Source organism: Chrysochloris asiatica, unplaced genomic scaffold (assembly GCF_000296735.1).
Source record: "Chrysochloris asiatica unplaced genomic scaffold, ChrAsi1.0 scaffold00012, whole genome shotgun sequence".
NCBI classification, from domain to species: Eukaryota; Metazoa; Chordata; class Mammalia; order Afrosoricida; family Chrysochloridae; genus Chrysochloris; species Chrysochloris asiatica.
In genome coordinates, this window is record NW_006408530.1 from 1924863 (window position 1) to 1937409 (window position 12547).

Genomic DNA, 12547 nt, shown 5'->3' on the forward strand with positions numbered 1-12547 from the left:
TGTTAGGTGCCTTTGAGTCAATTCTGACTCATAGCAACCCCATATAGGGTGTCCAAGTCTTTTAAAAATCTTTGCAGGAGCAGTAAGCTTCATCTTTCCCCACAGAGTGACTGACAGTCTGAAACCATTGACCTTGTGGTTCTTAGTACAGTGCTTATCGTATGGAGCCGACGAGTAGTAGGGGAAAAACTTGCTTTAGGTCATTTTCCCATACAAGAGTCTCATTAAAGAAACATACCTTATCTTGTACTAGTAGGACAACAAGGTAACTACCCAGTTCTAATCTTCAAATTACAAATATTTGGCAACATTTTCTTTAATAGTTATTGCAGGAGTAGGTACAACCTGTGTCCATATAAAGCCCTTCTCTGGTCTGGTGGGAGTAGTGGGAAATATGACATAAAATTTTCAGAAGGTGCATGACAAATAAATTCCAAATATTCTCTCTTCCTTGGTAGATCTTCCTCTGGTCCCATGATATGTGATAGAGGATCAAATTGGTCTTTGGACTAGAGAGCATGGGAATGAGCCAGGCCAGAGCTGCTCTCTTCTCACAGTAGTGATCCTTACTAAAACCACTGAGCTGAGCACAGTCAGGCTTTCTTTCCTGTTCATCAATCACAGACACAACGTTTCTAATTTGGTAATACATTCCCTTGCAGAAGATCGATTTTGCAGTGATTATGGTAGAAACTAACTTTGTAGCTTTGATAGGGTTTTTTAACTTAAAACATGTCTTTGCCCTTTTCCTTTAGTGAGAACTTTTCTTTCAGCAGCTAGAGCAGATTCGTACTTAGTATTTCTGAGTCAAGCAGACTTGAATGTAGAATAGCTAAATTGAAAGGAACAAATAAAGTAAGAGATTTGTACAGAAAATTTCAAAAGACAGCTTGAGAAAATGAAGGTATATAATTAAATATGCAAAGACCTGGAGTTAGAACACCAAAAAGGGAAACATATTCAATATTTCTCAAACTGAAAGATTGGAGGAAAAAAAAAAATCTAGTCTTGATTTGCATTGTTGAAAGATTTTATGGGAAAAATATTAAAGGATTCAGTAAGCATCAAAACAAGTTGGAATGAAAACACAGAATCACTTTATCAAAGAGAATTGGTTGGCATGCACCCATTCGGAGATTGCATATGATCAGGAACTGATGATTTTTGAAGGAAGAAGTTCTAGCTACATTGAAGGCATTAGTGAAAAACATGTTTCCAGGAATTGATTGAATACCAACTGAAATCTTTCAACAAGCTCATAATGATCAGCCAAGAAATTTGGAAGACCTGGCAAATTTACTGGAAGAGATTCATATTTGTGACCATTCCAAAGAAAAGTGATTGGCAGAATTCAGAAATTATCAAGAAATATCATTAATATTACCTGCAAATAAAGTTTTGCTGAAGAAAATTTAAAGATGGTTGCAGTGGCACATTGACTGGGAGCTGCCAGATTGCAAGCTGGATTCAGAAGCGAACATGGAATGAGGGATCTGGCTGCTGATGTCACATGGATCTTGCATGAAAGTACAGAATTCTAGAAAGGTGTTTGGTTGTTTCATAATGTTTATGCAAATGCTTCCAAACTGTGTTGATCATAACAAATTATGAATAACATTGTGAAGAATGGAGATTCCAGAGTTGTGCTCATGTGTAACCTGTAAGGTAGACCAAGAGGCAGTCATTTTAACAGAACAAGAGGTCACCACATGGTTTAAAATCAGGAAAGGTATGTGTCAGGGTTGTAGTCCTACGCAATCTGTGTTTAGTCTGTATGATGAGTAAATAATCTGAGAAACTAGGCTATATGAAGAAGATCATGGCATTAGGATTGGACTAACACACATTACCAATTTGTGATAGAAAAATGACACCATATTGCTTGCGGAAAGTGAAGAGGACTTGAAGCACTTACTTGAATGCACACACAGTTTTCCGTATGGATTGCACCTCAATGTAAAACAAACAAAACAATAACCCTTACAAATGAACCAATAAACAATCTCATAAACAGAGAAAATATTGAAGTTTTCAAGGATTCAATTTATTTGTGCCCACAAACAATACCTATTGAAGTAACAGTCAAGTATTACATTGAAAAAAGGCACTTGAAAAAACCCTCTTTAAAGTGTCAAAGAGCAATGAAGTTACCTTAAGGAAAAGGTGCACAGGATCCAAGCTATGGTATTTTTAATCATCTCATATGCATGTGAAATCTCAAATAAGGAAGACCAAGAAAACTTGATACATTTGAATTATGATGTTCAAGAATATCGGATATAGTACAGCTTGCCAGGAGAGGGAAAAAACTGATATAGAAGAAGTACAGCTAGACTGCTTCTTAGAAGCAAGGTTGGCTAGATTTTGTCTCATGTGCTTTGGTCATCTTTTCAGTAGGCACCAACCCATGAAGAAGGACACCATGCCTGGTAAAAAAAAAAAAAAGGTCAGAAAAAAAAGAGGAAGACCTTCACTGAGATGGATTGTCTGTCATAGGGACTTCAAGAATGGTCTCAAACGGAGCAATGACTGTGAGGATGGTCCAGGACCAGGCACTGTTTTGCTCTCTTGTACACAAGGTAACTTTGAGCCAGGAACCTGCTAAGAATAACAAAAAACAACAAGGATGTAATGAAGTAATGATATACTTACAATGACAGTACAAAAGCTAAAATAGAGATATAGTGTTCAGATTTCAGAAATTTCAATGCAAATTACAAACTTTTTCTAATTTAGTCAAAATGAATTATATCATATATAGATATTCTTTATGTTCCTGAATACGGGGATGTATGTAGTAGGCTATTTTTTGTTGTTAGGTGCCATAGAGTTGGTACCGACTCATAGAGACCTTACGCACAGCAGAACGAAATACTGCCCTATCCTGGGCCAACCTCACTATTGTTGCCACGCTTGAGACCATTGATGCTGCCACTTACCAATCAATCTCACTGGGGGTCTTCCTCTTTATCTCTGACCCTCCACCCTACCAAACATGATATCCTTCTCCAGTGACTGGTCCCTTCTGACAATGTGTCTGAAACATGAGAGACGAAGTTCAGTCATCAAGGCCTCCAAAGAGCACTCTGGCTTCACTTCTTCCAACACAGATCTGGTGGGTGTTTTGGCAACCCATGGCACTTTCAATATTCTCCTCCAACACCATAACTCAAAAGCATCAATTTTTCTATTGTCTTGCTTATTCACTATCCAACTTTCACATGCATTTGAGGTTATTGAAAATACCTTGGCTTGGGTTAGGCGCACTTTAGTCCTCAAGCTGACATCTTTGTTCTTCAACACTTTAAAAAGGTCTTGTGCAGCAGATTTGCCTAATGCAATACGTCATTTGATTTCTTGACTGCTGCATCCGTGAGTGTTGATAGTTGATCCAAGAAGAATGAAGTCCTTAACAACTTCAATTTTTCCTCTGTTGATAAAAATATTGTTTATTGGTCCAGTGGTGAGGATTTCTGTTTTCTTGACATTGAGATGAAATCCATAGGGAAGGCTGTGCTCTTCGATCTTCATCAGAAAGTATTTTAAGTCTTCACTTTCAGGAAACAAGTTGTGTCATCTGCATATCGCAGGTTGTTAATGAGTCTTCCTCCAATCCTGATGCCATGTTTTTCGTCATAGAACCCAGCTTCTTAGTTTATTTGCTAAGCACACAGGTTGAATAAGTATGGTGAAAGAATACAACCTTGTTGCACAACTTTCTTAATTTTAAACCATTCAGTGTTCCCATGTTCTGTTTGAACAACTGCCTCTTGGTCCAGGTACAGATTCTTCATGAGCACAATTAAGCATTCCAGAATACTTGTACTTCACAATGTTGTCTCTAGCTTGTCATGATCTACACAATCGAAAGACTTTGTGTAGTCAGTAAAGCACAGGTAAACATCTTTCTGATATTCTCTGCTTTCAGGTAAGATCCATCGGACATCAGCAATGATATCCCTTGTTCCACCGCCTCTTCTGAATCTGACTTGAACCTTTGGAAATTCTCTGTCAATGTATGCTTATAGCCATTTCTGTATTCCTTTTAGTAAAACTTTATTCACATGGGATATCAAAGATATTGTCCGATGATTTCCGCATTCCGCTGGGTCACCTCTCTTTGTAATGGGCACAAATATGGCCATTACAGCTGGCCAGATAGTTGTCTTCCAAATTTATTGGCAAAGATGAGTGAGTGCCTACTGTGCCGCCTCACTTTCTTAAAAGATCTCAGTTTTTATTGCATCAATTCCTGGTGCCTTGTTCTTTGCCAATTGTTTCGATGCACTTGGGACTTCTTCCTTCAGTATCATTGGCTCTTGATCATATGCTACCTCTTGAAAGGGTTGAACATCAACCATTTCCTTTTGGTACAGTGACTCTTGTATTCCTTCCATCTTCTTTTGATGCTTTCTGCATCATTCAATAATTTTCCCAGAGAATCCTTCAATAACAAGTCAAGGCTTGAATTTTTTTCTTCAGTTCCCCCAGCTTGAGAAATGCTGAGCATGTTCTTCTTTTCTGGTTTTCTAATTCCAGATCTTTGCACATTTTTGTTGTAATATTTGGCTTTATCTTCTCAAGCTAATCTTTGAAATTTTCAGTTCAGCTCTTGTACCTCCTCATTTCTTCCATTTGCTTCAGCATCTCTACAATGGAGTGCAAGTTTTAATGTCTCTTCTGACATTCATTTTTACCTTTTCCTTCTTTCTTGTCTTTTTAATGACTTTTTGCTTTCTACCTGTATGATGGTCTTGATGTCATGCCACAACTCTTTGGCATTTGGTATGCTATTAGTATGATGTTATTTTCATATGGAATCTGTTTATTTGTTCTAAGTACCACTAAGTCTTCAATATTACCCCTGATCATGCTCTTTTTTTTTTTTTTGACAAATCTTCTTTTTTAACTCTAATCACTAATACTCTCAATACTATCTGTTGTCTATGGACGAAGGGAAGTTGAGGAACATAAATAATTCATAAAAAGAAAGAACATAAAGATAAAATTAAAAGTGATGCTAAAACGTACTGAGGAAATATTAAAATTGTTGGCCTTGATTTTAGCTAATCAAGTCTTTGAACTAATTTAAAATAAAGCATTCTTTATCATTCTAAATTCAAAATTTCAATAGAAGTAAAATATTACTGGTTAGGTTCTGATAGAATAATGTCTAGGTTTCCCACATCCTTAATCATTCTTCTATTTAGAATTTCATTAAAGTCAACTATACTTTGAGAAGATATCTCTTACCCTGTCATATTTTGAATTCCTTCCAAATTGAGGGGCTCATTTTCAAGCACTATGTCAGCCAATGTTACACACCTATCCATAAGGTTTTCACTGACCCATTCTCCTTGGAAATGGATTGACAGGTCATTTTTCTTTGTCTTACTCTGATAACTCTCCAGAAAACTTCTCCCACTGGTAACCTTGCTGTATTTCAATTATCAGTGACATTGATTTCAGCATCACAGCAATATGCAAATTACCACAGTACAACAAACTAACAGATAAGTGGAAGGAATAAAGTTTTTTGGGTAAAAAAGCTCTAGGAATTAACAGAATATCAACTGAGATGCTTCAACAAATGAATGTAACACTAAAAGTGCTCATTTGTCTATGCCAAGAAATTTGGAAGAGTTCCATAAACATGCTGTAAAAATAATGGGATGGCAACACTGACATCTTCTAACTTCACAAATTGGGAGGAGGATCAAGATCAATAGCCCAAGACCAGTTCCTATGTGATGAAGACCAGACAAACCTCCACTCTCCAACATTTTTTTTACCAATCCTGACACCAATTGTCACTCCAAAACATTCTCTACTTCTCCAGGGTGTTGTAATAGCTACACAGAACTCACATATAATACAACTTTAGGGTTTAATAGGGTATTTTGTTCTAATTTATACTGACCCTACAGACAACAGAACAAAACAATGCAAGGTCTTGGGCCATCCTCACAATCCCTGTTATATTTGAGCTCATTTTTTGCAGCCTCTGTGTCAATCCATCTCACTGGAGTCTTCCTCTTTCTAATGAGTTCTCTGCTTTACCAAGCCTGATTTCCTTTTCCAGGGATTGGTACCTCCTGATGTGAGATGAAGTCTTTCCATTCCTACTTCTAAGGAGAATTCTGGCTGTACTTCTTCCAAGACAGACCTGTTTATTCTTCTGGCAGTCAAAGATATCTTTAATATTCTCCAATACCATAATTCAAATTCATCCATTCATTTCTAGTCTTCCTTATTCATTGCCCAGCTTTCACTGTATATGAAGTGATTGGAAAAACCATGGCTTGGCTGTATTTCCTCAAAGATAAATGTATTTGTTGTTCTAGCAGTCCATGGTACATTCAATATTCTTTGTCAATACCATAATTCAAATGCATCAACTCTTCTCTGGTCTTCCTTATTCACAGTCCAACTTTCACATGCATATGAGGTGGTTGAAAATAGTATGGCTTAGATCAGACACACCTTAGTCCTCAAAGTGACATATTTGCATTTTAACATTTTTACAGGAGATTTCCCCAGTGCAATATGATTGTGATTTCTTGACTTTTGCTTCCAAGAATATTTATTGTGGATACAAGTAAAATGAAAATTAGGGAAGAAACAGGTTACAATCAGGATCAGAAATGGCACGTGATACAGTTATTGAATCATTGTCCACCATGTCCAAAGGCCAGTCTCTCTATGACTCTTGGCACCTCAGTCAGCTCTCTGTCCTGCCTAGGCAAGTGTTACAAAGCTCTTTTAACTCTGCCAATAAATGTCCACCAGGCATTCTGCTCCACCAGTGGGACTTGACCAAAAGTTTCTCAGCTCTGGCTCTGTGTAAAAGCAGAGGTAAAAGCAGAGGGTATCAGAACATTTACCTATGTCTTAATGATTGTGTAAAGGTATTTGATTAGGTGGATCATTATACATTATATATGCCATTGTGAAGAATGGGAATACCAGAACACTTCATTGTGCTCACGCAGACCAAGAGGCAGTCATTAAAATAGAACAAAGGAATACTGAGTAGTGTAAAATCATGGAAGGTGCGTGTGTCAGATTTATGTCATTTCACCATATTTACTTAATTTGTTGAGAAGATAGTTGGAAAATTTGCACTATATGAAGAAAAATGTGGTATCAGTATTGAAGGAAAAACTAATTAACAACATGAAATCAGTAGATTAGAGGAAATTTAATTAATAACCTGAAACTTGGTTAATGAAAGTGAAGAGGACTTGAAACATTTCATGTTCAAGATAAAAGACTACATTCTTCAGTATGAATTATGACTCAACATAAAGAAAACCAAAGTCCTTAGACTGGGCCAACTAGCAACTTCATGATGTTGTTGTTGTTAAGTGCCGTTGCGTCAGTTCTGACCCATAACGACCCTGTGTAGGGTTTCTAAGAAGCAGCTGGTGAGCTTGAACAACTGACCTTGTAGTTCAAACAGCTTTGCAATCTGGCACATTAACCCACAGCGCCAAACCAGGACTCCTTATATTGAGAAAAATTGAAGTTTTCAAGGATTTCATTTTACTTAAATTCAGAATTAATACCTATGGAAGCAACAGTCAAGAAATCAGATGGCATAATGCATTTGATCAATCTGCTGCAACACAGCTATTGAAAATGATAAAAAGCAAAGATGTCACTTTGAAGAATAAGGTTTGCCTGATGTGAATCATGGTCTTTTCAATTGCTTCATACTCATATAAAAGTTGGACATTGAATAAAGAAACTTTATGTCTTTAATTATGATATTGGTGAAGAATATTGACTATACCATGGACTGCTACAAGAATGAACAAATCTGTCTAAGAAGTTCATAATGATCCACAGAGTTGAATACCTTTGCATAGTCATTAGAAGACTTCTTAAAACTGAAGACTGCGAGATTTCACCTCATACTTTGAGCATGTTATGTAGAGGGAGCAATCCCAGGAGAAGGACATCATGCTTAGTAAAGTCAAGATTCAGCAGAAACAAAGACACTTAATGATATGGATTTACATGGTGGTAACTACAATGGGTTCAAAGACAGAAATGATTATGACAATGTTGCAGGCCCTGGCATTGTTTTGTTCTGTTGTAAATGATGTTGCTATGAGTTGGAAGTGACACAATGACACCTAAACAACACTTAAAATTCTGTCACTTAAAATTCACAATGTGAGTGATTTTATTGAAACAAACTCTGTGTGGTGTATTGGATAGCAAAGCTTTCACTTTCATTTTTCATTCATCTTTTATTGCTAATACATTTAATGCTAACTAGGGGGTTGGAAGTCTTGGTGAGGCATTGTAGGATGAACACTGTACTGCTAACCAAAATAACGGTGGTTCAAACCCACTAGCAGCTCCTCAGAAACCCTACATAGCGTCTCTGTGAGTGGGAACTCACTCATTAGCACTTAACAACAACAAATGTGTGAGTGTGGTAAGTGCTGTTGGGTAGATTCTGACTCAAATAGGGATTAAATATTCAGTTCTTCTTTCCTCTTCAGTGAAAAACAAACTGGAGACACGTTAGAGAAGATGAGATTTCTAATGGATTCTAGCTGTTGGAGATGTTGATATATGAGGGTGGATATGCGTGAGAGATATACAGAATTAATGCACTGAGGAAATTTGAATCATGCCTCAAGGCACAGCATGCCTGTGAACTAGTCATTGCACAAAGACTTTTTTTGTTTGCCCATAATTTTAGCTTCTAAGTGAGGTTTTTCTTTTGGCAAATGATCTCTCTTAATACTACACAAGGAAGCTTTGTATGGAGAGTGCATCATCAGAACTCTCTTTTTATTATAATAATGTGAGAAAAAGTATGTGTGCAGTACCAGACACTATAGTCCAGAGTATAAATAACATTCCTTTCTAACATAAATGTAAAGTGATCATGACAACTAACAATTTAGAACACTGAAATTAAGGAAACTAAGCATATTTGACAAATTATTCTTAGGACTTAAAAGAGCTTTATTTTTCGGATCATATATTCATGTTACTACCGAGAACATTAACAAGATCTAACTTATATTAAGCACATCATTCTCAGTGATTTTATAGATTATCTCACCTCTTACCTGCATCTTATACCTACTGAAGAAATGACTATCACACATCCCAAATGAGGAAATGAGGTAGATATATTAAAACTTTCACTCAAGTTATCAATGTAGTACTATTAAATTGTTTATATATATATAAACAGTTATAAATACACTGGTAGTGTAGTGATTACGAATCGGGCTGCTAATCCCAAGGTTAACAGTTTAAAACTACTAGCTGTTCCACAGGAGAAAGATGAAGATTTCTGCTTCTGTAAAGATTTACAGCCTCGGAAACCCTGTACAGGGTCTCTATGAGTCAAAACTGACTCAACAGCACTTAACAACAACATACACATATATACACTTTTTGTTAAGTGCTATTGCGTCCGTTCTAACTCTAGCGACCCTGTATGGGATTTTCTGGAGCCCTGGTATGGAATGGTGGGTTAATGTGCTGAACTGCAAGGTCACTTTGAACCGCAAGGTAGACAGTTCAAGTTCACCACCCGCTCATTGGAAACCCTATACAGGGTCATTATGAGTTGGTAACAACTCCACAGCACTTAACAACAACAACAACATGGGGTTTCCAAGTAGTGGCTGGTGAGTTTGAACCACTGATCTTCTAGCTCAAACTGACCTTGCTTGATAAAGTCCAGTGCTTTATCCCACAGTGCCACACCAGGACTGAACTTGTGGTTAGCAGTCCAGTATTTATCTTACAGCACCATACCAAGACTCCATAGATATAAAGAATCCTTGTGATGTTGTAGCTTGTGTGTTGGTTGGGCTACTATAGTCAGTAATTCAAATCCACTAGCAGGTCCATGTAGGGGGGTGGGGTAGGGAGGATACTTTCTGCTTTCATGTAAATCTAGGGAAGGTGTGTGTCAGTTTTACACCCTTTCACCATATTTACTCAATCTGTATGATAAGCAGATAATCTGAGAAGCTGCTCTATATGAAGAAGAATGTAGCATCAGTTTTTAAGGTAAACTAACAACATGAAAGAAAGCATATTTGCAGCCTAGAAACCATATGCAAGTTTGTTATGAGTTGAAATCCACTCCATGGCACAAAGCAACATCATTCCATCTATGCTTTTGCCATCAGAAAGATGATCTGTAGCATAGAAGAGATGTGTCCTTATGACTCTAGCAAGGGTGTGAATTAAGCAGGGTTATGATTTAAGTAAGGGTATGACTAGGTTGGAGTCCTGGTGTGGCACTGTGAGTTAATGCACTGGACTGCAAAATCAGCTTGAACCATAAGGTTGACGGTTCAAGCTCACCAACTGCTCCTTGGAAACCCTATACAGGGTAATCATGGGTCAGAAGTGACTTAATGGCACTTGACAACAACAACAATGACTGAGTCACATTTTCTTATAAGATACACCTCACACAGACCCTGCCACATCTGTACATTGAGGTCAGGATTTGTAACACATCACAAAATGGAGGCAGATCACAAAATGGAGGACAGCAACACAATACTGGGAATCATGGCCTGGCCAAATTGACACATGCTTTTTGAGGGACACAATTCAATCCATGATACTTCTCCTTCCCCCCGGCCAATTCATGTTACTGCAACATGTAAAACACATTTACCTCATCATATCATTCCAAAAGTCTTGAACTGAATATAAGTCTGAAATTGAATTTTCAGAATCATCTGAATCAAACATGGGTGAGGCTTCAGGCATATGCGAACCTGAGGCAAAAGTCCTCTTTATCTGTGAAATCTAGAATTTAAGTTATCTGTTTCTAAAGTACAATGGAAGGAACAGGCATAAGGTAGACATTTCCATTACAGATAGGAAAGGGCACCAAGCATGAACAATCTCAGCAAAAAATTTACCTTAGTTCTTGAAGCTTGACAAGAATTACTGTTCTTTGAAACCTTCTAGGCAATGGCTCTGCCTTATCACGCTAGGTTTTGTCCATGCTTTCTGGATTCTTGGTAGAGGTTCCTTGCTCCTGGTAAGTCTATGTAAGTGGCATAGTAAGCATATTTCTAGTCTATGTAAGTGGCAACCCCACGCCCTTAGCCCTGGCAGGCCCCATTCGTCTGTCCCTTGTTTCTGCAGGTCCACCCCTCATTTTTGTGCAGCAGTCTTATCTCCTTGGCACACTTTAATGCCAATTCCAAACTCCAGAACTGAGTTGGTAAAGATCCCATTCTTTGAAATCCTACTGGTTGTGTGTCCACACTTTCAGACTCCAGTCAGTCCTGATTCCTGTGCTCATTCAAACAGTTCAGCTAATCTCTGAGATATCCCAGGTTCTCTTCTTTTCTTGGGAGGATAAAAGATGTAGCTCTTTTGGCTTGTTTCTTGCCTGTGGAATTCCAAGAGGCTGACACTGCTCTCTTCTTTCATTCTATGTCTCTCCTTCAGTCTAAGGTGATGGGTTTTCTGCTATAGTAATTGGTTAAATTAATCATCTATAGACGTAATCTCTTTTAAAAAAAATTGTGACCACATGTCCTTAGTTTGTGCAACCGAATTTTCCAAATCTTTCAGTTTTTATTTTCATTTTTAAGTTCATTTCTTTCCTCGCATTTTACTATATTCAGCAAGAAGAAACCATGTGGTCCCTTTAAGATATCTTGCTTAGAAATCTGCTCGACCAAGTATTCAAGTTCATCACTTACAATTTCTACCTTATATCAAATATTTCGAGTCCTGGTGTGGCGCTGTGGATTAATGTGCTGGACTACAAAGTTGGGTTGAACTGCAAAGTTGGTGGTTCAAGCTCGCCAGTCATTCCTTGGAAACCCTATACAGGGTCACTATGGGTTGGAACTGACTCAATAGCATCTAACAACAACAGCAAAATCAAGTATTTATACATAATTTATACATAATTCTGATGAGTTCTTTGCCTTTCTTCCATTATCTTATCACATGTTTATCATTTCCTTTTAAACAAACATGTTTAATGTACATACTTTTTAGCAACTTTCTGTTGCTGATACCATATATACTCTCTAAGACAGCAGAGACTTTCTCTGTAGCTCTCCTAACTCCTCCCTTCTGCACACTTACCAGAAATTTCTCTGACTTCCATAATTCTATTAACAGTCTCTTTAAGGCAACCTGGGCTTTTTGCACCAAAAAGCTTCTAATATTGACCCATTACCTAGTTCCAAAACTACTGCCACATTTTAGATATCTGCTAGAGTAGCATCCCACTATTCTGGCATCAAATTTTGTTTTAGCTATCTGTTGCTATTTTTAATTCAGCTCATTTACCTCCTCATTTCTTCCATTTGCTTTAGCATCCCTGCACTGTAAAGCAAGTTTTAGAGTCTCTTCTGACATTTGGTCTATTTCTTTTTTCTTTTCCTCTTAATGACTTTTGTTTTCTTCTTGTATGGTGTTCTTGAAGTCATCCCACAATTCTTCTGGTCTCTGGTCATAATTGTCTAATTCATCAAATCTGTTCTTGAGATGATCTATTTTCAATAGCCTCATATGT

General features: G+C 37.4%; 1 pseudogene; it reads right to left on the reverse strand.

The window, feature by feature from the left end:
* Window positions 1–291: 291 nt before the first annotated feature.
* On the reverse strand, window positions 292–10770 carry LOC102838650 (annotated as a pseudogene).
* Window positions 10771–12547: the final 1777 nt, after the last annotated feature.